The 26,196-nt window shown below is 34.9% G+C and overlaps 1 protein-coding gene across 1 annotated transcript in view; it reads right to left on the minus strand.

The window, feature by feature from the left end:
- Positions 1–23,718, minus strand: part of FSTL5 (follistatin like 5) — a 786,274-nt gene extending 762,556 nt beyond the window's left edge. Inside the window, exon 1 of the mRNA XM_047798935.1 lies at positions 23,314–23,718. The gene's annotated coding sequence lies outside the window, so the exon portion shown is untranslated. The remainder of the gene's footprint in view (positions 1–23,313) is intronic.
- Between the last annotated feature and the right edge of the window lie 2,478 nt (positions 23,719–26,196).

Raw genomic sequence — 26,196 nt, forward strand, 5'->3', positions numbered from 1 at the left:
ATTGCATATGGAAGAAAAAAGAGCCAAGACTTCTGAGAGATCCCTGAGGAAGAACTAGGTGGGGAAAGTAGCAAGTGAAGAAAATATCTGCAGTGATAGAATCCAGCAAATCATCTGACGGTTCCAGCAAACTGAGAACTAAAAGCTGAGCGATAGATGCCGTGACCGCAGAACATCACTGACCCCAGCATGCATCTCCAGGACAGGGTGAGGCCAGCTGGTGAAGATGCATTTGAAGTGAAATTTGGGAGACTGGGGAAAGATTACTTTTTGAGGAATTCTGAACAAAACAAGGAGAGAAATGAAGTGGGAACTGTGGCCAAAAGAGTTTTGCTTGTTTGTAGAATTTAAAGAAGGAAAATGATAAGTGTTATTTTCTGCTGAAGAAAATAGTCCAGCAGAGCAGAACCAATTGATGGGGCATAAAGAGGAGAAAGAACTCTTAGAGCAGTGGCCTTTCTGTATCTCAGAGAAGATGTGATACAGTAGTTAGTACATTCCAAAGATTTTTTTTTTAAGTAGAAGATAATATACATGCTCTGTCACATGCATGTATATCTGCAAACATTATTGTGATTTTTGTTGATTATTACCAAAGTGATTTTAAATCACTGAAACTCAATTCAGCTTTCACCAGTGCAATCACTCCTTCTTGTGAGGCTGTTTTATTAACTAAGTAACATACTGTATGTATCACACCTTACAATTTGCTTTGACACATGTTAGGCTTTCAAATAAAGACAATTATTAGTATTCTGAACTTTAATGAAAAAATCAACCCCTTCATCCTTGAAATAGTTCTAAGGTTATTATCACTACTTCAAGTCTCACAATAATATCTATAGTTGTTTACCAAACTCCTAAATAAGAATATGTTCTGCTTTGAAAAAAACACCCAAAAAACCCACTGATATCTGATGAAACACAGCATTAGAAACATTAACTCAAACAACACAGAACTTCTTTCCTAAGTAATAATCTGCAATTTATTTCAAATTGAGACATTTTGTTTCTAGTATAGATATTGAACTCCAATATTAAAAATTATTTTCAAAAGTCATTAGCAATAGCTTGATCTGTATTAAGACCATTTGCATATGATTGCTAAATTTAAATTAAAACAAATTTAATTTAAAACGTTAAAATTTAAATTATGAGTTCCCATTATCATTTACAAATGCCCTTATAGAACTGAAATCTGAGGGCAGATGATCATTTCTCTACCAGAGACATTCCTGCCTATGTTTAGTGGTCAACATAATAGTTAATCTTCCTTACTAATTGGATATACATAGTTGGCATCATTACTAATTTAAATATCCAAAGCATATTGTTTTATTCCCATTTTTCTCTTTTTCTGCAAGTGTTCCTTGGCCACCATAATTGTTATGAAATTGCACATTTTTTTGAGTACCTGAATCATCAGATACACTTTAAAAACTAAAATTTAGAAAATCTCAAACCTTAACAGCTAAAGTGACACTATATCTGACTTTTAACACACACCCACACATACCCCAAGAAGCTCGCTTTTACAGAGTTCCTAAGCAGAATTTTCTCTAAAGCTTTTGGTTTTCTCTCAGGATAACACAATTGGAGTGTGAACATTATTCCTCTCATGATATTGCATGTTTTAGAGTCAAAATTATTTACTGTAAAAATTCCAGACATTAACATTCCCAGGGTGACATCCCAATTACAGAACTTGCATAATTGTGTCTGAAGCAAAACCTGCCAGAAGAGTTGAAAGCTTTGGTTATAGTATTGGAATGCAATGAAGAGCAGGAAAGGGCAGTCATAGGCCTCAGTGGGGATAAAAAAACTTGTCTGGTGACTGGTCTAAGGGAGATAAACAAAATGTATTCTAATGTGATCCAAAGTTAATGAACTTTCAAGAATGCATGGAAAGAACAAAATTCAAATGCACTCCAGTGATTTATATAGCTATAACTTAATTATTTGGGAGGAATTTCCATTTGTGTTATATGTTCTATTATCGATGTAACTCAATTGGATTGCTTTCTTATATTTGCATTTTAATGCACTAAGAGGATTTAATTTGAACTTTTCTCCCACAAGGCTATTCCAAATAGAAATTTATTTCTAGGTTAACATTTCAGCTGTATTCCATTCATTACCATCAAACACATCAGAGTATGCCATGTTGCATACAGTAACTCTGAGTGTGTGATTAGTATAGAATCAAACTCAACTTAAATTTTTAAATAACTTTGTCAGCTCTAGAGGACAACATGCAATCCAGAGTTTCTTCATGATGAGGTTGTAAACATCAAGAACATGTGGTTGTTTTGAAAATTTGACTAGGAATTCCAGTTGTGGCACAGTGAAAACGAATCCATCTAGTATCCATGAGGATGCAGGTTTGCTCCCTGGCCTTCTCAGTGGGTCTAGGATTTGGCATTGCAGTGAGCTGTGGTGTAGGTTGCAAAGGCTTGGATCTGGCATTGCTATGGCTATAGCATAGGCCAGCAGCTGCATCTCTGATTAGACCCCTAGCCTGGGAACTTCCATATGTCACAGGTTCAACCCTAAAAAGCAAAAAAAAAAAAAAAGAAAAAGAAAATTTTACTAGATAGTTAATATAAAGATGAATAAGAAAAAAGTGAATGCGTATTACATCAAGAAAAGCAAAAAGAACTAAGTAAAATCCAGTTTACACATATGATTGCTATCTGGTGTATTAAATGATATTCTTAAAAACCTAGTTTTTGTTTTAGAATTTCTTTATAAAATGCTTATAAAGTTGCATGTTTTAGAATATGAAGCTTATTCCAAACAGCAGATTTGCACACAAAATTATTGTTATAAGTTGTAAATTAAGAAGTGAGAATCCTCGAAATGTTTAAAAAAACATAAGATGCTATAGAGTACAACAGCATTTTGCATAAACTCACAGCCAGTCCCAGTATGCACACACACAAATGCAAATTCATACAAGCATACAAATTTACATATAAACATAGTTATAAACATATAAATGTGATAATTTATTTTTGATAATTAATGAAAGAGAAATTTTCTAATCATCTCTACTTCTTTAATGGGTTTCAAGAAGTGAAAGTAAAAATGAATATTTAGAAACATTTAGGGCAAAATGTCTATGGAATATTACCAGCAGGCATGATAAAAATAAAACTTTGTCTTCAAAATAGCTATAAAAAATACAAGTTTATACAGAGTTTTATACAGTTTATGATCAAGATGGTCTAGGTTATATAACAAACAATTTTTACATAGCAATTCACCTATTTTTTTTAATTACACTTTTTGCCTGTGCTATTCATTGGCAGTTGGCAGGAAAAAAGTCTTTTCCTAGAGTCACTGAAAAAAATGAATTGATGGAGAGTAACCCATGTTAGGACACTGTTGTCTCAACATGAGCATCAGGATGAAAACAAGGAGCACAAGGGGTCCCACTCTCCAGAGAGGCAGGACCCTGGTGAGTCTACTCTCCTTTCATTGGCCAAACAAGTCACATGACCACACCTCACTGTAGCAGGATGAGACCCTGTAATCTCTCTGTATGCTCAGATGGTGATGAAAATAAAGAATTCGTGGGAAATAATAATGTCTACCACTCTTCAAGAACATTCATACTGTCAAACTTTGAATATGTAAATTTGTATTATGGTTCTCTAAGGCTGTGTTGACTTTTTGAAGAAGTAATATTTTTTTAAGTAGGATATTTTTGATTAAATTTGTATGACCTTACCTTTAAACAGTAATTTATAATGTACTTTAACCCAGGAAGAGATAAATAGATTAAAAGTATTTCACAATTGAACTTTAGCAATTAAAATTTTGCTAATTTTCTTTTTTTGGCTGCACTCATGGCATATGGAAGTCCCTGGATCAGGGATCAAATTCAAACTACAGCTCTGACCTACTCCACAGCCATGACAAAGCCAGATCCTTAACTCATTGCACCATGCTAGGGATTGGAACCCAGACCACCTCAGAGACAATGCTGGATCCTTAACCCACTGCACCACAGCAGTAACCCCCCCCCCCCTTGCCGTTCTTTTATTGCTAAAATATGCATAATTATAATAATTTATTATTCATATAGCACAAAAAGGAAGAAAATAATAAATTTCTGGAACCCAGACCTTAAACTATTAAGCACCCAATGTTATTTTCTTTCTAACACTTGGTTGGGGGTGTCTATATACATCTATGTCTATAACTTTATCTCTATGTACTTACATATCTATTTTTATATATCCATCATTTCTCTCTCTAGATAAAGAATATTTCTTCTCTAATTGAAATAACCTGTGAAGCTTTGTCATGAATCTATTCTAATGGAAGGATCAAATATAGAATTTCCTTTCTTGGATAAATTCCTTAATAATGACTGTCTGTTGTAATTTCCACATTCCTTTACAGAGGAGTATTAAAATATATTCACATCTGTGATTTTCCAAATAGCATAAAATTACTGATCATCAAAAAAATGAATCTCTGTATCCATAGTTTAACCAGTCTTCTTATCACATTTTCTCTGTTTCCAGCTCATTTTGAAAGATTTTTAGAGATATTATGTTTCAAATTTACAGCAAAGTTGCAAAGATAGTCCACATAACAGCAAGCTAGATCATAACCATATACCAACAACTAATAATCCCATTGCAAATATCTTAGTATTTTTGTCACAGCACCAAAATATCATTATTAACCAAACTCCATGCTTTATTCTCAGTTGTTTATTTTTACCTAATGTCCTTCATCTTTCCCAGGATCTCACTGGTGGCATCACATTATATTCGGTCATTTTGTGTCAGTAGGCTCCTCTTAACTATGATTTTGCTTACTTTCTAATTTTTATTTTTTCAAAAGTTTGCAAATATTCTAATCCAGGAATTTTTTTCCAAACTTATCTATTTGTGCTTAGGTCATTCTCCCTGGCTAAACACGGAAGGGTTCTTTTCAAGTAATGCCAGTCAAGTCCAACATCAAGAAGCATTTCACTAGAAACTGTGTTCACAACAGGCAAAAATTGGATTTTAAATCAACGATTCTTTGATGCTTGTTTTTTCTAAACCTGTCCTGTAATAAAAGCTGTAAGAATTTTTTGTTGTTTCAAATGGTACATTCACTCCATTATTGTGAGAAAATACAAAATAGAGCAATAAATTCAAATTGAACTCATGTTTTGCAATGACATTTAAGTGAAAATTCTACTTGAGATCACTATTCTTTCTCTGAATAAGCTTTCTAGAAGCACTTTTTATTTTTTGTACCATTTCTTTAATTTGATACTTCTTACCAATTTGTATCTACAAAATTAATGTTCTAACAATATAGACTGCTGAGGAAAATGACAGGCATTTATACCTGGATGACTGACCCATCTCATTCTGTGTTACCTAGAATCCAGTAGGTTACTGGAAAATTTTTAGGGAAGTTTGATATCTAAAACTGGCAAATAGACACATAAGCAGTGACACCATCTAATTAAGCCTTCCAATATTAGATGAGTTTGTGAACAAATTATATTATTCTCTACCAGGTGATCAGTTCTTTCTTCTGATACTCACAACTAGTCTATCGATAAAAAAAATCCTCAAGTGCAATTCAGAAATGTGAGATCAAAGGTACCACTGATATTTTGTAGTGTGATAATTATTGTGTCACCTTAAGTTCTACTATGTCTTTAATTTGGAGTTTCATTGCATTTGTCAACCATTACATCTAGTATATACATTATTCTAATGGATCTTTAACTTCTAATATGCCTGCATAATAATCTATTTAAAATTTAATTGTCTACATGTTATAAGCATTAAAATTCCAATTGATATGAGTTTAAAGAATATATATCATATATTATAAAGATAGAATATTACTTATATTGACTAAACATAATTAGAGTATTCACTGTCAATAACAGATTACCATATAGTTCACTCCCAAAAAGATAATCATGTTCATCTTAAACATGTAAAAGTATTATATAATGTAGCTCAAAAAGTGATATGAAATTTCTTGAAATCCATGGTTTGGTTTTCTGAGTCAGTCATTATTAACTTGCAATTCAAAAGGAATGATCTAACAAACTATAAATGAATGAAGTGTATATAGTTTGAAATTAATTTTAAATAATATTAATTATTACAAAGGGGTAAATTCTTGTGGTGTATACCACATTTAGTACTCAGCCTGAAAAAAAAAATACAAGAAAAACAAACAAAGCAATGTTTAACATTACTCTATCAAGTTTGCATAAGGAAAAATATTGTAAGATCAAAACTCAAATCCTTTTTTGGTGCCTTTTGCCATATGACTGTAGCTATGAGGCTTATAAATGGAGTTCTAGATTTCAAAATTATTACAATAACAATCGCCCCAAATTAAGTGGGTGGACATATCTGAAGGTATATCAAGTATTATCCACAAAAATCTGGAATTGTGGACCAACTGAATGACACCCATTTATACTTGAGTCCAAATCCAATTGAAATAAACTGGCTTAATCTCAAAACCTAAAGTCAATAGAAGGAAAGAAAACAAAGATCAAGGAGGAAATCAATAAAATAGAGATTAAAAAAACAATAGACAAAATCAATCAAACCAAGAGCTGGTTTTTTGAAAGGGTAAACAAAATAGACAAACCTCTGGAGTTCCCGTTGTGGTGCAGTGGTTAAAAAATCCGACTAGGAACCATGAGGTTGCGGGTTCGGTCCTTGCCCTTGCTCAGTGGGTTAACGATCCGGCGTTGCCGTGAGCTGTGGTGTAGGTTGCAGATGCGGCTTGGATCCTGCGTTGCTGTGGCTCTGGCGTAGGCTGGCAGCTACAGCTCTGATTCGACCCCCTAGCCTGGGAACCTCCACATGGCAAAAAAAAAAAAAAAATAGACAAACCTCTGACTAGACTCATCAAGAGGAGGAGAGAAAAAAACCCAAATAAAAAAAATCAGAAATGAAAAAGGAGAAGTAACAACAGATACTATGGAAATATAAAAAAAATGAGAATACTATCAAAAAATATATGCCAACAAATTTGACAACCTAGAAGAAATGTACATCTTTCTAGAGACCTACAGCCTACCAAAACTGAATCAAGAAGAAATAGATCGAATGAACAGACCAATCACTAGAAATGAAATTGAATATATGTCATAAAAACACTCCCTATATAAAAGGTCCAGGACCAGATAGCTTCACAGGCAAATTCTACTAAACATACAAAGAGGAACTAATATCCATCCTCCTTAAACTTTTTCAAAAGGTTGAAGAAGAAGGAACACTCCCAAAGACATTCTATGATGCCACCATCACCCTAATTCAAAACCAGACAAAGTTACCATCAAAAAAGAAAACTATCGGCCAATATCTTCAATGAATTTAGACGCAAAAATTCTCAACAAAATTTTAGCCAACCGAATCCAACAACATATAAAAAAGGTCATACGCCATGACCAGGTGGGATTCATCCCAGGTCCACAAGGATGGTTCAACATACGCAAATCAATCAATGTCATATACCACATTAACAAAAGAAAAGTCAAAAATCACATGATCATCTCAATAGATGCAAAAAAAGCATTTGACAAAGTCCAACTTCCATTCATGATCAAGACCCTCACCAAAATGGGTATAGAGGGAACATTCCTGAATATAATCAAAGCCATTTATGATAAACCCACAGCAAATATACTCAATGGAGAAAAGTTGAAAGCCTTCCCACTAAAATCTAGAACAAGACAATGATGTCCACTTTCACCACTGTTATTCAACATAGTACTGGAAGTCCTAGCCACAGCAATCAGACAAACAAAAGAAATAAAAGCCATCCAAATAGGAGGAGAAGAGGAAAAACTGTCACTGTATGCAGATGACATGATACTATACATAGAAAATCCTAAGGACTCAACCCAAAAACTGCTTGAACTGATCAACAAATTCAGCAAAGTAGCAAGATATAACATTAACATTCAGAAATCAGTCGCATTTCTGTATACTAACATTGAAATATTAGAAAAGGAATACAAAATTACAAGACTTTTTAAAATTGCAACCCAAAAAATCAAATACCTAGGAATACACCTGACCAAGGAGGTAAAGGACTTATATGCCGAGAACTATAAAACATTCATCAAGAAAATTAAAGAAAATGTAAAGAAACGGAAAGACATTCCATGCTCCTGGGTGGGAAAAATTAATATTGTAAAAATGGTCATACTACCCAAAGCAATCTACAGATTCAGTGCAATCCCTATCAAATTACCCATGACATTTTTCACAGAACTAGAACTAACAATCCAAAAATTTATATGGAACCCCAAAAGACCCAGAATTGTCAAAGCAATTCTGAAGAACAAAACCAAACAGGAAGCATAATTCTCCCAGACTTCAGGTAATATTCCAAAGCCACAGTCATCAAGACAGTGTGGTACTGGTACCAAAACAGACAGACAGACCAATAGAAAAGAATAGAGAACCCACAAATAAACCCAGACATCTGTGGTCAATTAATCTTTGACAAAGGAGGCAGGAACATAAAATGGGAAAAAGACAGTCTACTCAGCAAGAATTGATGGGAAACTTGGAAAGCTGTATGCAAATCAATGAAACTAGAACACACCCTCACACCATGCACCAAACTAAACTCAAAATGGCTGAAAGACTTAAATATAAGACAAGACACCATCCAACTCCTGGAAGAGAACATAGGCAAAACACTCTCTGACATCAACCTTATGAATGTTTTCTCAGGTCAGTCTCGCAAAGCAACAGAAATAAATACAAAAAGAAACCAGTGGGACCTGATCAAACTGACAAGCTTTTGCACAGCAAAGGAAACCAAAAAGAAAACAAAAAGGCAACTTACAGAATTGGAGAAAATAGTTTCAAATGGTGCAACTGACAAGGGCCTAATCTCTAAAATATACAAACAACTTATGTAACTCAACAGCAGAAAAGCCAACAACTCAATTGAAAAATGGGCAAAGGACCTGAAGAGGCATTTCTCCAAGGAAGATATACAGATGGCCAACAAGCACTTGAAACAATGCTCAACATCACTGATTATTAGAGAAATGCAAAGCAAAACTACCATGAGATAGCACATCACACCAGGCAGAATGGCCATCACTAATAAGTCTACAAATAACAAATGCTTGTGTGGAGGAAAGGGAATCCTCCTGCACTGTTGGTGGGAATGTAAACTGCTACAGCCCCCTATAGAGAACAGTATGCAGGTTATCTTAGAAAAGTATGCATAGAACTACCATACGACCCAGCAATCCCACTCTTGGGCATATATCCGGACAAAACTCTACTTAAAAAAGACACATGCACCTGCATGTTCATTGCAGCACTATTCACAATAGCCAAGACATGGAAACTACCCACATGTCCACTGATAGATGATTGGATCAGGTAGATTGGTACATATACACAATGGAATGCTACTTGGCCATAAAAAAAGAACAAAATAATGCCATTTGCAGTAACATGGATAGAACTAGAGACTCTCATCCTGAGTCAAGAAAGTCGGAAAGAGAAAGGCAAATACCATATGATATCACTTATGTCTGGAATACGGCACAAAGGAAACTTACCAAAGAAAAGAAAATCATGGACTTGGAGAATAGACTTACACTTGCTAAGGGGGAGGGGGAGCGAGTGGGAGAACTTGGAGGTTGGGGTAAATAGATGTAGAATGTTGTCTTTGGGATGGATTTGCAATGAGATCCTACTGTGTAGCACTGGGAACTCTTGTCTAGTCAATTATGATGGAACACGGAATGTGAGAAAAAAGAATGTATACATGTATGTGTAACTGTGTCACCATGCTGTGTAGTAGAAAAAAATATATATATAAATAAAAGATAAAAAAATAAATAAAATAAATTGGCTTAATCTTATTTTTCTTATTATGGAATCCAAGGAAAATAAACATTCTGCCACTGAAAAATCAATTTAGATTCAAAGAGTATTTTTATCTATATTAATATACATATACATATATTTAATTTTATTGGAAAAATAAGATGATTCATTAAATATTTGTGTTCCTGGGATAGTGGCTACCCAGTGATTTTACTTAATTTCAATATTATGTTTAGTCTGTCATCTATTTTTAAGATAAACTATTGAAATGTTTCAGAATTAGATCTGATATTCTACCATTTATTGATAAGACAATGAAATACAGAGATAAAATTGCATTAATAAAATTAGTTTTATTTTCCATGTAAATTAGGGGAAGTTTTCTTTCATGATGCTTTTGCTTTTTGCTACCAATTTAGAATTTCTTCATTAAAAATAATGGATAATTATGATTGCATTGGAATGAAATATCTTTGTTTAGAATTTTTTTTTTAATTTAATTTTATTTTTTTGTCTTTTTAGGACCACACTCAGGGATATGGAGGTTCCCAGGCTAGGGGTTGAATTGGAGCTGTAGCTGCTGGCCTATGCCACAGCCACAGCCACAGCAACATGGGATCCAAGCCACTTCTTCAACCTACACCATAGCTCACAGCAACGCCAGATCCTTAACCCACTGAGTGAGGCCAGGGATTGAACCTGCTCCTCATGGACGCTAGTAAGATTCGTTTCCTCTGAGCCACAATGTGAACTCCCTGTTTAGAATTTTAGATATTCAAGAGGTGAGTTACTCTGAAGAAATACTAATACACTTGAGAAATACAAATACTTTCTAGGAAAACATACTGAGCCTGGTATATTTTTATCAAAGATTTTAGACATTGGAAGAAAAAGCAGCTTGCATTGGGAATATAACACTGAACTCCAGGATTCTTTCTTTATAGACATTCATTCAACCTTTAACCTCCCCAAGAAGCCTTGGGTCCAGTCTCAATTCTACCTTAAAAGCTTTTCTAAAGCTCTAGTTAAACAATTTATACAGTGTCTAGAATTGTTCCTTAAACCAAATAATTGCTCAATAGACTAGTAGTAGTAGTAATGGTAGTAGTACTTTATAGGCTCATAATTTCATTGTTTCTGCAAAATTGACTTTCTCTTAGATAACATTCAAAGAACATACAAGAAGATTTACAACAGAATTATTTTGTAAAAATCACATTAAAGCATCACGTTCACTAATAAGCAAATGTAAATAAAATACTGAAAGTGCAATTGTCACTCAAATCAAGAATATCATAACACAGAACACTTCGGTCAAATATATCAAATGGGGAGTTCCAGTTGTGACGCAGCAGAAATGAATTCGACTAGTATCCATGAGGATACAGGTTCTATCCCCGGCCTCCCTTGGTGGGTTAAGGATCCTGAATTGCCCTGAGCTGTGGTGTAGGTCGCAGATTCGGCTCGGATCTTGCATTGCTGTGGCTGTAGTGTAGGCCATCAGCTGTAGCTCCGATTCAACCCCTAGCCTGGGAACTTACATATGCCTCAAGTGTGGCCCTGAATAGCCAAAAACAAAAACAAACAAACAAACAAACAAAACAAAACACTTAAGTGTTTCTAGGCTAAGTATTTTGAAGTATTAATTTTAGAAAATATATGACAATAGATATCTCTAATCTTAACAATGATCAAGTGATTTTACCCCTTAGGAAATTTTATAACAACAAAGCTTTGGATGGATTTCAAACATACATTTAAAGAGTATGCACATCACATAATGTTCATATAAAAACTGTGTTCCAATATTTTACAAATCGAACCCATTTACCTTCTGTTATAAATAGGACAAATACTTTTTTTTTTTTTTTTTCCCCACTGTACAGCAAGGGGGTCAGGTTATCCTTACATTTATACATTACAATTACATTTTTTCCCCCACCCTTTCTTCTGTTGCAACATGAGTATCTAGACAAAGTTCTCAATGCTATTCAGCAGGCTCTCCTTGTAAATCTATTCTAAGTTGTGTCTGATAAGCCCAAGCTCCCGATCCCTCCCACTCCCTCCCCCTCCCCCAGGACAAATACATTTAAAAAGAAAGTGCGGATTAGCTAATTATTTAAATAATCATGAATTTCATGACTTCAAAAAGATTACTTCGCCCTTAAAAGTATCTTTAAAAGTATCTTTATTTCCCATATGGAAAGAATTTTATTTTTTTTGCCTTTTCTAGGGCCGCTCCTGCGGCATACGGAGGTTCCCAGGCTAGGGGTTGAATCGGAGCTGTAGCTGCAGGCCTTCACCAGAGCCATAGCAACGCAGGATCCTAGCTGCGTCTGTGACCCACACCACAACTCACGGCAACACCGGATCCTTAACCCACTGATCAAGGCCAGGGATCGAACCTGCAACCTCATGGTTCCTGGTCGGATTCGTTAACCACTGCGCCACGATGGCAAGTCCTCATATGCGAAGACTTTTTGAAGAAAAGCACAGTATAATTAGAAAGCCAGTAAAGAAATATCTTTGATACCTTCCTAAGCTCCCACTACTAATTTTCAGACAGTGGTTAACCTAAGTGAAATGTTCACCAAAACATATATAATTAACGAGCTGTCCACTGGAGTGCTGGCATCCAGAGCCGATTTTACAGCTGGGCACACACTCCTACTCCAGACATTGCCAGTTAAGTTGTACCATTTGTGTACAGACAGGGCAGTACTCGCTGAAAGCCCTTCCCCTTCCTTAGGTCTCAGGACATTTAGGGAATAGGACAACTGCCAAAAGAAAATAAACTGGGAGGGCATTTCTTTGAAATTTTGTTGTCATGAATTGTAAATACATACAATTAAAATGCAAAGCATCTTCTAAAAATTGTTCTCTTCATTTTTTTTTTTTAGTTCAATCAATGATAGCTTCATGAGAAAACTCACCAAAGGAAATTAGTCACGCAACGCATTGGAAGAAACTGAAAGTTTCTTCAGGCCTTACTTTTTTGTAAATGCACAATTTTCTGAGATTTGGCCAAAGGATCAAGACAGTGTGCATCTAACTGTTGCACTCATTTTGTCAGGTTGTGTATGTATTTTTATTACATTTATCTTACACTACTTTTTCCTTACATGGTCCCATGATGTCACATCTTTTGGTAAAAAGGACCATACTTACATAATAATTGAGAAATACTGTAGTTTCTGAAGCATGTACACAAACCCAAAATGCATTCTAAGCATTCCACTTTCCTTAATAATGCCATAGTGTCTGGGATAATGAATCATTTGATGTAAATACAAGCCCATTGGACCACTGCCTCAAAGGAAGACCGGTTTCAGAGCACTGAAGTTTTTTATGAAGAAACATGAAGCTCTGAACAAATAAAATCCACAATGCACAAAGATTACAAACTAATTTTTAGATTAGCACTCAGTGTCATAATTTAGATGCAAAACGCTCTGTATAGTGTCTTTAAAAGTGACAAGAAAAACTAATCTAAATAATATATTTTAAACATATTTTAGTATCAAACAAAAAGGAAAGTTAATTTTCATTCATAAAAAAATAACAAAAGAATATTTTTATTAGAGTATAAAAAAATAATATTTTTCCTACTAGGAGTCTTTGGGGTTTTGACAATAATCTGACATTAAGAATGAGAGAGATATTTTAAAGAAGACATCTAAAAGACCAACAGGTACATGAAAAGCTGCTCAGCATCACTAACCATTAGGGAAATGCAAATCAAAACAAGAAGGAGATCGCCTCACCTCACACTTGTTAGGATGAGTAGTATCAAAAAGACAAAAAATAACCAGTACTGGAGAAGATGTGGAAAAAAGAAAATCTTTGTGCACCATTGATAGAAATGAAAATTGGTGTAGCCACTATGAAAAACAGTATGGAGATTCCTCAAAAAATTAAAAATATAATTTCCATATGATCCAGGAATCCCACTTTGGGGTATTAATCCATAAGAATTGAAAACAGGATCTCAAAGAGATATTTGCACATCCATGGTCATTGCAGTGTTACCCACAACAGCTATATGTGATGCTAGCTTTTCAGAAACTATTTAATGAGTACCTTAGCTTAGCAGAGATGGCACCTATGATGACCACTATCTTAGGTAGCACCCTTATCCTTTGGTACTCCTTTCCCTGTTCTACTTTTTATCACAACACTGATCAATACCAGACATTACTCTTTGTCTTCATTGGTTTGCTTATGGTCTATCTTTCTATAGAAAGAATAGAGCAGGAACTTTATCTCTTTCATTCCCACTCAACCCCCAGCAGCTGAAAGGGCACCTGGAACATAGTAGGTACTTAATCAATGTTGTTGAATGGATAACACATTTTACAGTAAACATGATCTTAAGATTTTAATAAAAATTATTGTTTAATTGAATTTATACACTAGGTAATTTTCTTTCACTTTTATCAAAATAAACTACTTTAAATGTATATAAACTATAAAATGTATAAATCCAATGAATTTTTTCTATATAGTTAGCTAGTAAAGGTGATTTTTTAATTATTATCAACATTTATATCAAACGATCAAGAACAAAGTTATTGTGATCACATTTTCTTTTGAAAATTACTTTCTTTAAAGTGTGAAATGTTTCTTTCAAAGTAAAAATAAAGTAAATTTATTGTATTTTTCCAAAACAGCGAATGAAAATATTATTTTCACACTGTATATAATTTCTATATCACCTGTAAGAAATATATTAAATATAAATTTCTGGAGTTCCCGTCGTGGCGCAGTGGTTAACGAATCCAACTAGGAACCAGGAGTTTGCAGGTTTGATCCCTGGCCTTGTTTGGTGGGTTAAGGATCCAATGTTGCCATGAGCTGTGGTGTACATTGCAGACATGGCTCGGATCTGGTGTTGCTGTGGCTCTGGTGTAGGCCGGTGGCTACAGCTCCGATTAGACCCCTAGCCTGGGAACCTCCATGTGCCACGGGAACAGCCCTAGAAAAGGCAAAAAGACAAAAAAAAAATTCTGATTTGGATGGAAAGATTCCATATTGAACAAAAGATGGTAATAATTTTAAAATAGCTTTATGAGGTTTTCAGTAACTTGAGAATCAAATACAAAAACATGAAAACAGAACAGATTATCAAAATCTAAAATAAAAATATTAACCAAACTATGACAAATTTATGACAGTCTTACATATGCAAAACACTGTACCAATTTATTATAATCTTATGTGTATAAAAACACTAGATAACAGAAGCAAACATCAAAAGAACAAACTTCAATGAGTATTCAATAATAATATGTATTTGAAAGAGTGTTCAACTACAAAGATTTTTATGCATGGAAAGAATTCTTAGACCTCTTTCTTTAGAAAGATATTAAGATTAATTGGGTAGAACAACCTAAGACAGATTTTAAAATCCCAAAGCAATGTCAAACTGCCCACTGCATATAACCCTGGTCATAAATGCTGTGGAGGAGAAAGAAGTGTTCAGAGGCACCTCAGTAATTAAGACTCTCAAATTCAAGTAGAAATTGAGCCAGATCTGGTAAACAGAATTCTAACGTTAATCCTAGTGACCCACATTCTCATATAAACCACCTCTCTTTGTCTGTAAGCAGAATATTTACCTTCCTTTTGACAAACAGAATATGGTGAAGGTGATGTGAGATTGCCCTGCTGGTTATGTTATGCTCTATGGCAAAGAGGAGAGATTCTAAAATGTAATTAAGGTTTTAAATCAGTTTGATTTATGTATATCAAAAAGGAAATTATTCTCACTGGACTCAACCTAATGAGGTTTATTTTAAAGAAAAGCAGTTCTGGAGGTCAGAATGAAGAAATCAGTGACATTCTTCATGGCCTTGAAGAAACAATTCCCTGAGAGTTCTGAGTTGCAGAGAAATAAATCCTACCAACAGCCTGGAGGAGGAAGCTGAGACTCAAAATAAGAGCCCCACCCTGGATGAAACCTTGATGTAAGTCCTAAGTGGAGAACCCAGCTAGCCTGTACCTAGACTTGTGATCTGGGGAAACAGTGAGATAGTAACAGTTTAAACCTGTAAGATTACAGTAATTTTATGCAACAATCTAAAACACATACATGTAAAAAATGGATATCTTGGTGATATTCAGGGTGACACTAGCATGACATTTGTTGCCATAAGAACCTCAGAGACTATAAAGTACACATAAGCACCATAGCTCTTAAAATGTGAGAAAACTTGGCTGCATACAGGGCTGTTTGTAGGTTGGGATTCTTAAAAATCCAACAGTCCAGATAAGGCCTTGTACTTACAGAGAAAGTATCATGCTTTATATTTTGAACTATCTGTTTTACAAATATGCACTGCACATATGAGAAAACTGAAAATCAGACTGATTGCTTGCAGGCTGTAGAGCCAATTAGAAGGATTTTGAAAACAAGTAGAATTTCAACTTAATACAGTAAAAATTAGGGATCCACTGATGATTTTGCAACACAGTGACATTTGAAAGCTTGCTTTAATCAAAAGGAATCTGGAAGAGGTAAGAAGTCTGCATCAGCAGAGCATAACAATTGTGAACATGCAGCTGTTTCACACAGAGCTCAGTCTGAGTCCCAGCCCTGTGGGCAGCATAACTCTATAAGCTTTGGTCTCTCAGTATCTGTCTCATAGAGTATTGTGTATATGAAGTGAAATAATGTTTATAATTACTTAACACCTTTCATGGTAGGTTAGAAATCATCAAAATTGCACTTGCCATTATAATTCTTAGTTATTATTACTGCAGGAAGAAATAATAAGTAGAAAGATCAATGCAGAAAATATTAAAATAATTCTGGTTAAGATGGGGCAGTCTGGGTCAGGGTATAATAAGAGGAGAGAATAGAAAATAGAGAATTGGATAAAGCTACATTACACAGGGAAGAACATCAGAATTTGGACACTTACTGCATACAGTATAACAAGAATGATAATTTAAAATGTGCATGAATTTTCAGATCTAGGTGAACGGGAAAAAGTGTCTTTGAGAGGCAGAAAAATCAGGATGGGGGACCATGTAAGGGATGCAATGATGAGTTCTTGGAGTTTGTCCTGTCAGCATGAAATCAGAGTAAAAAAGTCTAGCAGGCCTTTGTAAATATATTTATGGAGTTCGAATGGGGACCAGAGCTCTAGATATGGAAGATATCTGTGAAGAGAGAAAAATTGTACCTGTTGGAGTGACTAGTCTTCCTGCAGGCCTCCAGAGAGAGAATGAGGAACGGTGAATAGATACAAAACAGGGCAAGACATTTCAAAATTAAAAACTTTTATGCCAGGCTTTATTTCAAGACAAAAACACTGGGGGTTGCGAATCAACATGAAAAATGTTTGATAAAAGCCCTATAAATCTTTCTACATTTAAAATTAAATGTTGTCCACAAATCAAAGTTTTCTATCACCTTTGGGATCCATTTAATAAGGATAACCCAGACTTGGATAATGAGGATTCCTTAGAGAATCTGATGCAACTGTGTGGCCCTGTGGGGCTGTGTTATTCTTACTGCCACCAGGACCCACCTCTTCCACTCAGACAACCTAAATGCTATGTGACATCAAAGACCATTGGTTTCTGGCAAACATTTCCCTTTGTACCGCAAATAGAAAAACAATAGACTAAAGTATGTAATATCTCCTAGGTGTTCAAGAGCCCACTTAAGACTATCTGTCGTGCTTCCAAATGACTAATTTTAGTTTGATTATTTTATTTCACCTCTTAGACTATTTGAAATATTAGCAACTAACTAGTCTGAGGTTTAACCATGAGTAGCAGTTGATAACACAAAGTAGCAATTGACTCAAGTGGGAAATCACTTGAACTTCAGTACAGGATGTATTTGTATTTGAATTAGGTGTCCAGTAGGACACTTTAGAGAATAAAACAAAAACAAATTTGACCTCTTAGTGAATTAGTCTATTACACTTTTTCTTAATCTGAGATAGAAAAGGAAATGTCTGTTGCTAAAATTATAGTTTATGAGATTGGATAATGTAGTGCTTTTATAACATTAAATGCAGAGGAAAAACTCCTTAAGACTTTTGGTATTCTACATTCTAAAGCGTGTGTACTAAAAAATGTATGACATACCATCATTTCAACAAAACTTAATCACGAAGGGAGAGTTAGAGCAAGAAAGGAGAAAGTGGCATTCACATTTAGTAAAGAAAGTATGGAGAAAAGCGTAGCTTTGAATAAGACACAGCCACTTGAATTTTTGACCTAAACAGAGGTTCTAAGAGCAGACAGTGTAGAGGCAAGAAGGGTGAAGTAAGTGATTGCCTGATACACCTATTCCTAGTTATACGACCATCAGCTAGACATGTAGAAAGCTTTGATCTGAGTGTCTGCTTTCTTATAGCTAAAATGGGGATAACAGAAACTTTTACATGATTATGTAAATGTAAAGTGGCTTATATAGATAAAATGACCTGATATGGATAGAATGCAGATGTACACATATTAATACTTTGAATATATTGTTTCCTATAATATTCATCTTCTTCAATAGGCAAATGCAGGCTCAGAGACTGCATGCTCAGGTATCAATATCAGATATCATGATAGGTAATATATCATGAGATGTCAGAAATGTTTACCAGTAGCAGCTCACTGGCCCTCTTTCTTTAGAAAGATGAATGGGACCACTTCCTTAATCATGCATAAGACAGTCCAGAGTCTGGCTGACACCCAAGGTCATGAAAATTCCTGTGATTCAGAGAAAAAGGGGGCACATAACCATAAAGGGCATGGGGGCATTTGTTACTTCATGGGTGTAAGAACTCTTACTTTGAAAGTTTTGGAAATTAGAAAATATAAGACTTTGCTGGTCATTAAAACACTATCTAAAGTGTTTGGTGGAAATGGTCCAACCATGAAAGGCAAATTATTTCCATTTCATCATCATCATCTTTGGGGAACATAGTTCACACCTGTATGTTTTAATTGCTACTGTCTGTATATCTTAATTGCTACCTTGTTGCTGCCTGATCAAAGAAAACATATCGCTAAAGAGTTTTTCTTAACTGTCAATTATAGTGAATATAATTAAATAAAACTCAATGAAAAGTTTATTTTCAAATTGTTTGTATTGTACTTTAGATTGTTAACCGTGCTATGAACCAGTTATGAGGTGGAATAATATTCTTTGTTTTGACATGCAAATAAACTCACTAAGTAACTACTTTGCTTTAGAGATTTATATAATTTGAAACCAAAAACTGCATAAAATTAATTACTCAGTTTTAAAGCAAGAAAGTTTAGAGTTAAGCTGCTCTTCTTGCCACATTTCACCATACCTATGTATGAAAACACTAATACACAAATCACAAAACTATTTTAAGTGTGGGGATATGCAGGCTCTGTTCCTTAGAAGTACAACCTTATATGTTCCTTTTAGAGATAAGAACTTTCAAATTCCTATCATTGCTAATATATTTTGCAGAATCGGGGGAGTACTATAATCTCTTCATTGTGTGCACATTTGTTCTGTTTCTTATTCCTGGAGAATTTTTGTTTCCAATTATTCCTTCCATTGCCAATTATCATGAGATCCTCTGAATGACATTTTCATTAGAAAAAAAAAAAACCTTGCATGTGCTCCAGTATACTAGCCTAAAGAAAAATAACAATAGTTAGAAAGCACATTTGCCACTGCAATCATTATAACTTAGTATGCAAATTTATTTATATTAAGTAGCATTTCTTGAACTTGCATGTTCCAGATCATTCCCACACTGAATGTATATGGTAGAGTAGAAGTTAGCAAAAAATGATATAAGTAATTAAATATATAATTAGATAGGTAGATAATGTGTGTATATATATTGTGTATATATATATATAAGCATGTATATATACACTTACACATACCCATTATTGTAAATACTATGCTATTGCTTAATTCTTGTTCTTTCATAAACGCATACTAAGATTCATTAGAATTCTTAGTTTATCAAAAACACTATCTCATCTATTATAACAATATTAAATTATTCAATACCAAGGTGATTAAAGAACAAAGGGACCAATTGTTTTGTTGTGTGCTGACCAATTTAATGAGAAAATTGGGATTTTCCACAAGGGACCGTACAGCTCACCTTAAGAAGACTATGCCCAAAGGACACTGGAGGTTTTGAATCAGATGGTGATTAAGTTTCATAGAGACTAATTAGTCACATGGCTGTTACAATGATGTTAACAACAGGAAGTATTTTTCTAGCCTATTAATTCACAAGAGTCTGCTGAACTTTATAGTATGGCAAGTGATAAAATATACTAGAGATGAGATGTTTATTATGGGCTAGTATGAATGATTAATAGGAACACATTATTCAAAGTATGTTAGTTTCATGGATAAATTAGTATTAAATATGAAAAAACATAGCTCAAAGAAAATTCTCAATAAATTTTTCAATATATTTTTAAAAGTTACTTTTAAAAATTCGAATCATTAAAACTCTTTAGCCTATTTTGAGTTCATTATTACTTTCTTTATTTATCTCTTGTACATGTTAATACATTTTTAAAAAGAAAGCATGGTATAGCCTTAACATAAACTCAAATTGTTTCACCTTTACCTTAAGTTACAACAAACATAGATATTTATTAATCATATTTGGAAGGAAAGAGAAGACATCTATCCAGCAATATGATTTTTAAAATGTTTTGTCCAGATTAATAAGCTTTGAGAAACTGAGTAACAATAAAGACAAAAACTTGAATATGTCATGTGACATTACATTTTTTCAATAATTCATCTATACACTTTGTAAAAGTTCATCATCTGAAAGTAACAAGTGCTTTATACAATTGCAGTGCCTATAAAGTAAAATGAATTAATGTTTTAGCAGGCTCTTCACTGTGGTATTTAATTCTCCCTTGAATCTCATATGGACAAGTTATAACTATAAAATGCGGTCATTTCTTTGTGGAGCAAAGGATTAATGAAGGAATATCACATCTGAAAATCTTTAATGGTTATCTTCAAAGTTGGCAATTTTTTTTGTTTAAAGTTGGAATTGTATTTTGTATCCAAATAGTATCTTCTATGTGCTAAGCTTGGCCTTATTAAGCTTACTTAATTGTACTTCGCCTCAGAATTAATACATAAAAGCTAAATGTGTAAAAAAATTCAGGGAAAAATGCTTTGAGTATTCTAAATTTGCATCTAACCTACCTTACTGGTTTCATCATTTCCAATAACACATTTTGATTTTGGTGTTTCACTATTTCATTGTGACAACTCTGACCTTCATCTAAAAGAATTTCAGGTATTGGCAATTAAAGCTTTACTGCTTTTACCTGAACAAAGATATATATCTTGGAAAACTTTATGGAAAAACAAGTGAATGGGGCACTCATTGGGGTGCACATGGTGTTTGTGTATGTTATTACTTTTAAAGTAAGATACACTGCAGTCTCTGCTGGCCAACCATTCCATGTACACACCTGGCACTCTACCCAACATTCTGTGATGGTTTATATGGGAAAAGAATCTGAAAAAGAATGAACGTGTGTATGTGTATAACTGAATCACTTGTTGTGCAACAGAAATTATCACAACATTGTAAATCAACTATATTTCAATAAAACTTCAAAAAATAAAGTTATGAAATTAAAATGTATACTAATGTTTCAAAATAATAAATAAAATAAACAAAAAATAAAACCCATAATTCTGTTTAAAATTCCATAGGCTGAGTATTTATACCAATATGATTAGTTTTAAAAAGAAAAGCTCAAAATGTACAGAAGACAGAATGGCTCTTTATACAATTCAAAGAGACTGTATCATACAAGCTTCATGGCACAGTGTTCTATTTATTTTACTTTGCTTTTCTACCTGCCTAGTTCTTAAAAATTTCTATCACTATTTAACATAAGCTAACAATACTGACAGGACTCCTACAAAGAACATCTGCTTAGGGTAAAACATGAGAAGAGCTAAAAGAGTTTTATATTTGACCTCTAGTGTTTGCAATAATATCCATTTTGTGTAATAGTCACTCTCATGTAGGATTGTGCTGATAGGAAAGTGAAAAATCTCTACCCAGAGGAATTATTTGAAATTGTAAACTCTACACTTAAAGTTTATCCTTGTAAGTGTAATGCAAGTAGAATAGAGATTTTCATGATGATTAAAAGTATACAAACATTTAAACCTACCTTAGTGTACTTTTTAGTTGCTGAAAAACATAGCCCAGCTGAACAATATTTATTGTCTGAAATAGCTCATATTTCACCCATTCCTATTAATAAAGGACACCCAACTTCAATTGAACTCTCTTCCTGGAATGTAAAGCAACCTCTCCCATGTCTCCCTAGCCATCATTTATACTTAATCTAATGTCACTAAATGACATGAATGAAAGCACATAATATCATTTATAAAACCACCATGGCTATCAATAAAGTCATGAATAGTAATAGAAGTACACAGGACACCAACTAACTTCTATCATTTAATATTTCTTCACTATGAGAAGTACTATTCACTGGTTTTCTGCACTGAATTCTTTCTCCATACACAATCCAAACAACTGACAAAAGGAACATAGCTTCAAAAGAAAATCTCCTAAGTAAAGTAAAGCTCTCTGTTAAGCATGCAAGAGGTTAAACATTGCTGAAATAGCGAGATATTTCCTCAGCCCACGCTTCCCAGTTCCATTCAATTACCAGCAGCAGTAGCGACTATAATACAAGCTAATACCGTATTATTAAATCAGAGCTGCCCATTTACATCCACCTCTAACCTGAGGGGGTGAGGAGGGGATGACATTCACTAGTCAACAGCAGAACAAACAGCCCTCAACTTGGAAATACACATGACCTTGGGGTGTAGCCTTCTCAGAGACCAAGTTTCACAAGTTTTATTTGGATCTACTGCATAACAACACATCTAAATGAACCAAGCATGGTACAAATGCTCCTATCCCTACCACCTCCCCTCCAAAATAATTTTAAGAGAGCTGGCACTTTGCAGTCTATGCTTTAGATACTAGCGGTAATCCTGATTTTTCAGAGATTAATCCACTCACATATTTTTTAAGGTTACATTTGTTTTAAACAACTTGGTTGATTTATTTCAAGCCATGTACTAACATATTTGAGGACTTGCGTTGAATGTTCCTGTTCCCTCAGACATGCTGGAAGTTGCCAACAAATTTATTTTTATAAAGCAAGATGCAACATGATGCCATCAACTTCAGATGCAAACAAACAAAAAACCCCTCAACTTCCCCTCTAGAATCTATTACATAAACACAGCAGACGTTCTTGTAATAGTAATGATCATAATAAATATTAAAATAATCATTGCAATCATTGCCAACTGTCCCGTTTCAAATTATGAAAATAATCGTAACTTGCTCTTAAATTTTTGTATGATAGTCGGCATTTCTCCCCCGTTTGTAAAAATGTATAATGATGTTATTTTTCTTACCTTATTTCAACAGTCAAAAAAGTCTCCCAGAAAGATTCTTAAACGGTGTGGATTGGTGAATCACAGTACTAATAATAATAATAATAATAAATTTTTAAAAAACCTAAAAAGATAAGCTTAGCTGGGAAAAGATGTAAATAGTTTGGTCTGAAACTATAGAAATCCCCGAAGTCACGCCTGAATGGGCGCCCAGGCGGCAGAGGACTCTTTCCCACGTCCGAAACCACACTCCTTTGTCAAGTTGACAGGGTCCAGCAGGTAAAGAGGGTCGTCAGGGCACAGGGGGTGCTAGAGGGCGTTGTCTCAAGGTATGTGAAAACGGGTCCGCTGATGTCCCAGGTTCAGCACCGGCCGCGCGTGGACAGCACCCGTTCCGCTCACCTCCAGTTTGTCTCAGTCACTGAATCAGGCTGATTCTCGCGCCTCCTCCCTATCAGAGGCTGCTGCCACTCAACCCGGGTGCGCCCCGCCCCACCATCTGACGCAACGGTTTTGCATAGCCGTTCTCGGGAGGTGCGCTGCCTCCCCCTCCGCTGGGCTTCTGCTGGGGTCAGCTGGGGCGGTGGGGGAGACGGAATGCAGACTGAGGATCTGCGTGGGCATCACTGGACTTCACGATCCATCACTACCAGCCCTGAAGAAGCCAAATGCTCTTGATTCATCTGGAGCTGTGGCTGCGCGGGGACCGCCGCTTCTGTGCTCTCGAAGACCTTCTGGTAGCTCCAGCGGGAGGACTGAGTGCAGGGGGCAGTGGAACACCGGAGACGGGCTGAGGGACGGTGGAGAAGGACAGGGGACCAGAGGATCAGGGGACAGAAGGAATCCGTGCTACCACTTCGGGATGTGGGGGGGGAATTCTTTTGATCTTCCTAGCCTAACTTCTCTCCTTCTCCCTGCCATTTGTTTACTGGAAACGGTGTGCTTAATGTTTAGTTCCCTTTCCTCGGTTCACGAAACTGATAGAGGAATCACTGCAGCAGAAACTTGCTCCGGAGGAAAAAAGAAAATGCTCTGACTGCTGGGAAAGCTTGCGTACTTATCATCATTCGTCAACAGAATATTTTCTTAATTTTTCTCTTTACATGAGCGATGCATAGCATATATCAGACTTCAGATGTGTTCCTATAAAATCTGCGGAACCCTCACTCTCATTCTCATGATTTGAATATACTGTCAAGTTAAATGGAGTTCCAGGGTTAAAAACATCCTTTAGTAATGAAAAAAAGTGAGAGTTCTCAAATCCAGGGTCCATTGCCAAAATCCTGAAGGTTATGCAATATTTATTATGTCTAATATATCAATTGCTCTGTGAAAGATGGGGTCTGCTGAAAGCATTTCACAGCCTTTAGCAGTTCTTTCAGTATATGTGATGTTTCTTGTTCCAGTGAGGCTTTGACAGCAAGAGAAAGGGAGGGTGGGGGTTGCCATGCCAGCTTCCTGACTGCTTAACCTTGTAAGCTAACACTTTTAGTGAACTGAAATGATCAATCATCCCAAAGGGTCATTATTCACACACTAGCCACATGTCCCACCTTCAGCCACCAGGAAGTACTTGGAAAAAGAAATGGACAAATAAAATTAAGCCTACATCTTCTTAAGTTGGATAAAATATTTTTCATTCATTTTTTTTACAAAAAGTTGTTTATTCAGGAGATTTCAAAGCATTGTCTTTCATCAAAATGTGTGCATACTGATATGTGTCATCATATTCCTGAAGTCTAAAGTAGTTGTATGCTGGATTCACTTGCAGTGTTTTCAGCGACTCTGATGAAATGAATTCACTTGTTTATTTTCCCATCAGCAAAAATAATAAATTTAATTTTCTACAATGTTGAAGACATTATTTCAGGAAGCATCTTTATTTTGTGGGCATATACACCAAAATTACTACTTAATTGTTATTAAAATGGGAACAAAAATTGAGGAAAAAATAGTATTTTTGCTTTGGAGGGAACTTTTATTTTTCTACTTTTTATCTACATGAACTTTCTTTTCAGCTTAATCCCCGACTTCATCAGTTTCTTTCCCAAATCTTCAATATTCTAAGAATATCCCTCCAACACATCTAGACTAGACCATCATACTTTGTATTCCAAGTGATCTACAATGGTTTATTTTCTTCTGACAACATTGATTTTATGTGTATATGTAAATGACAGGTGCCATGCCTTCTTGCACTAATCAGTACACACACACACACACACACACACACACACACACACACACACACACATTCTAAAAGTCCTTCAATTCCTTAAGTGATTTGAGTAATGATTTTATTATTAGGTAGGTCATAGTAGGGCATGAGATGACATTTGGGGGAAGATGGCTACTTAACAACTACAGTTACAGTGGAAACAATTGAAGAGCCTATGTTTAGGCTGATTGAAACATGCAGGTTTTTCCTTCTTTGGAAATTTCACATGACACATTTTGGTCTGCTTCATGCCAATCTGCCAAAATGTCAGACACTTAAAACGTTCATAGTGGAAATATATAAAGTACATTATAAAAATTCTTATGTATCGTATATTGTTTAATAGACACTATGTTTCAGTTCACTCCAGTGATCATAATGTTCTAGGCTATGAATTCAATTAAGGCAAGTGTTAATATTCAAAAACCCAAAGGGATGAAACTGAAAAAAAAACTATGTTTCTAATATGAAAAGAAAAAAAAAAGACCATTTTCTCATTGTCTCTAAAAATGAGAGAGAAACAGAGAAGGAAAGAAGAAAAGAAAAAAAATGAACTATTTTGGCGTACATGCATGGAGATGCGTATATACAGAAAAGTCATGGGAGGGCTGCACCCTCCTCGGGAATTCCAGGTTTTGTTCTTTCCTAATTGGCTATGGACTAAGAGCCAGCCATTCTTTCATCAT

Source organism: Phacochoerus africanus, chromosome 10 (assembly GCF_016906955.1).
Source record: "Phacochoerus africanus isolate WHEZ1 chromosome 10, ROS_Pafr_v1, whole genome shotgun sequence".
NCBI lineage: Eukaryota > Metazoa > Chordata > Mammalia > Artiodactyla > Suidae > Phacochoerus > Phacochoerus africanus.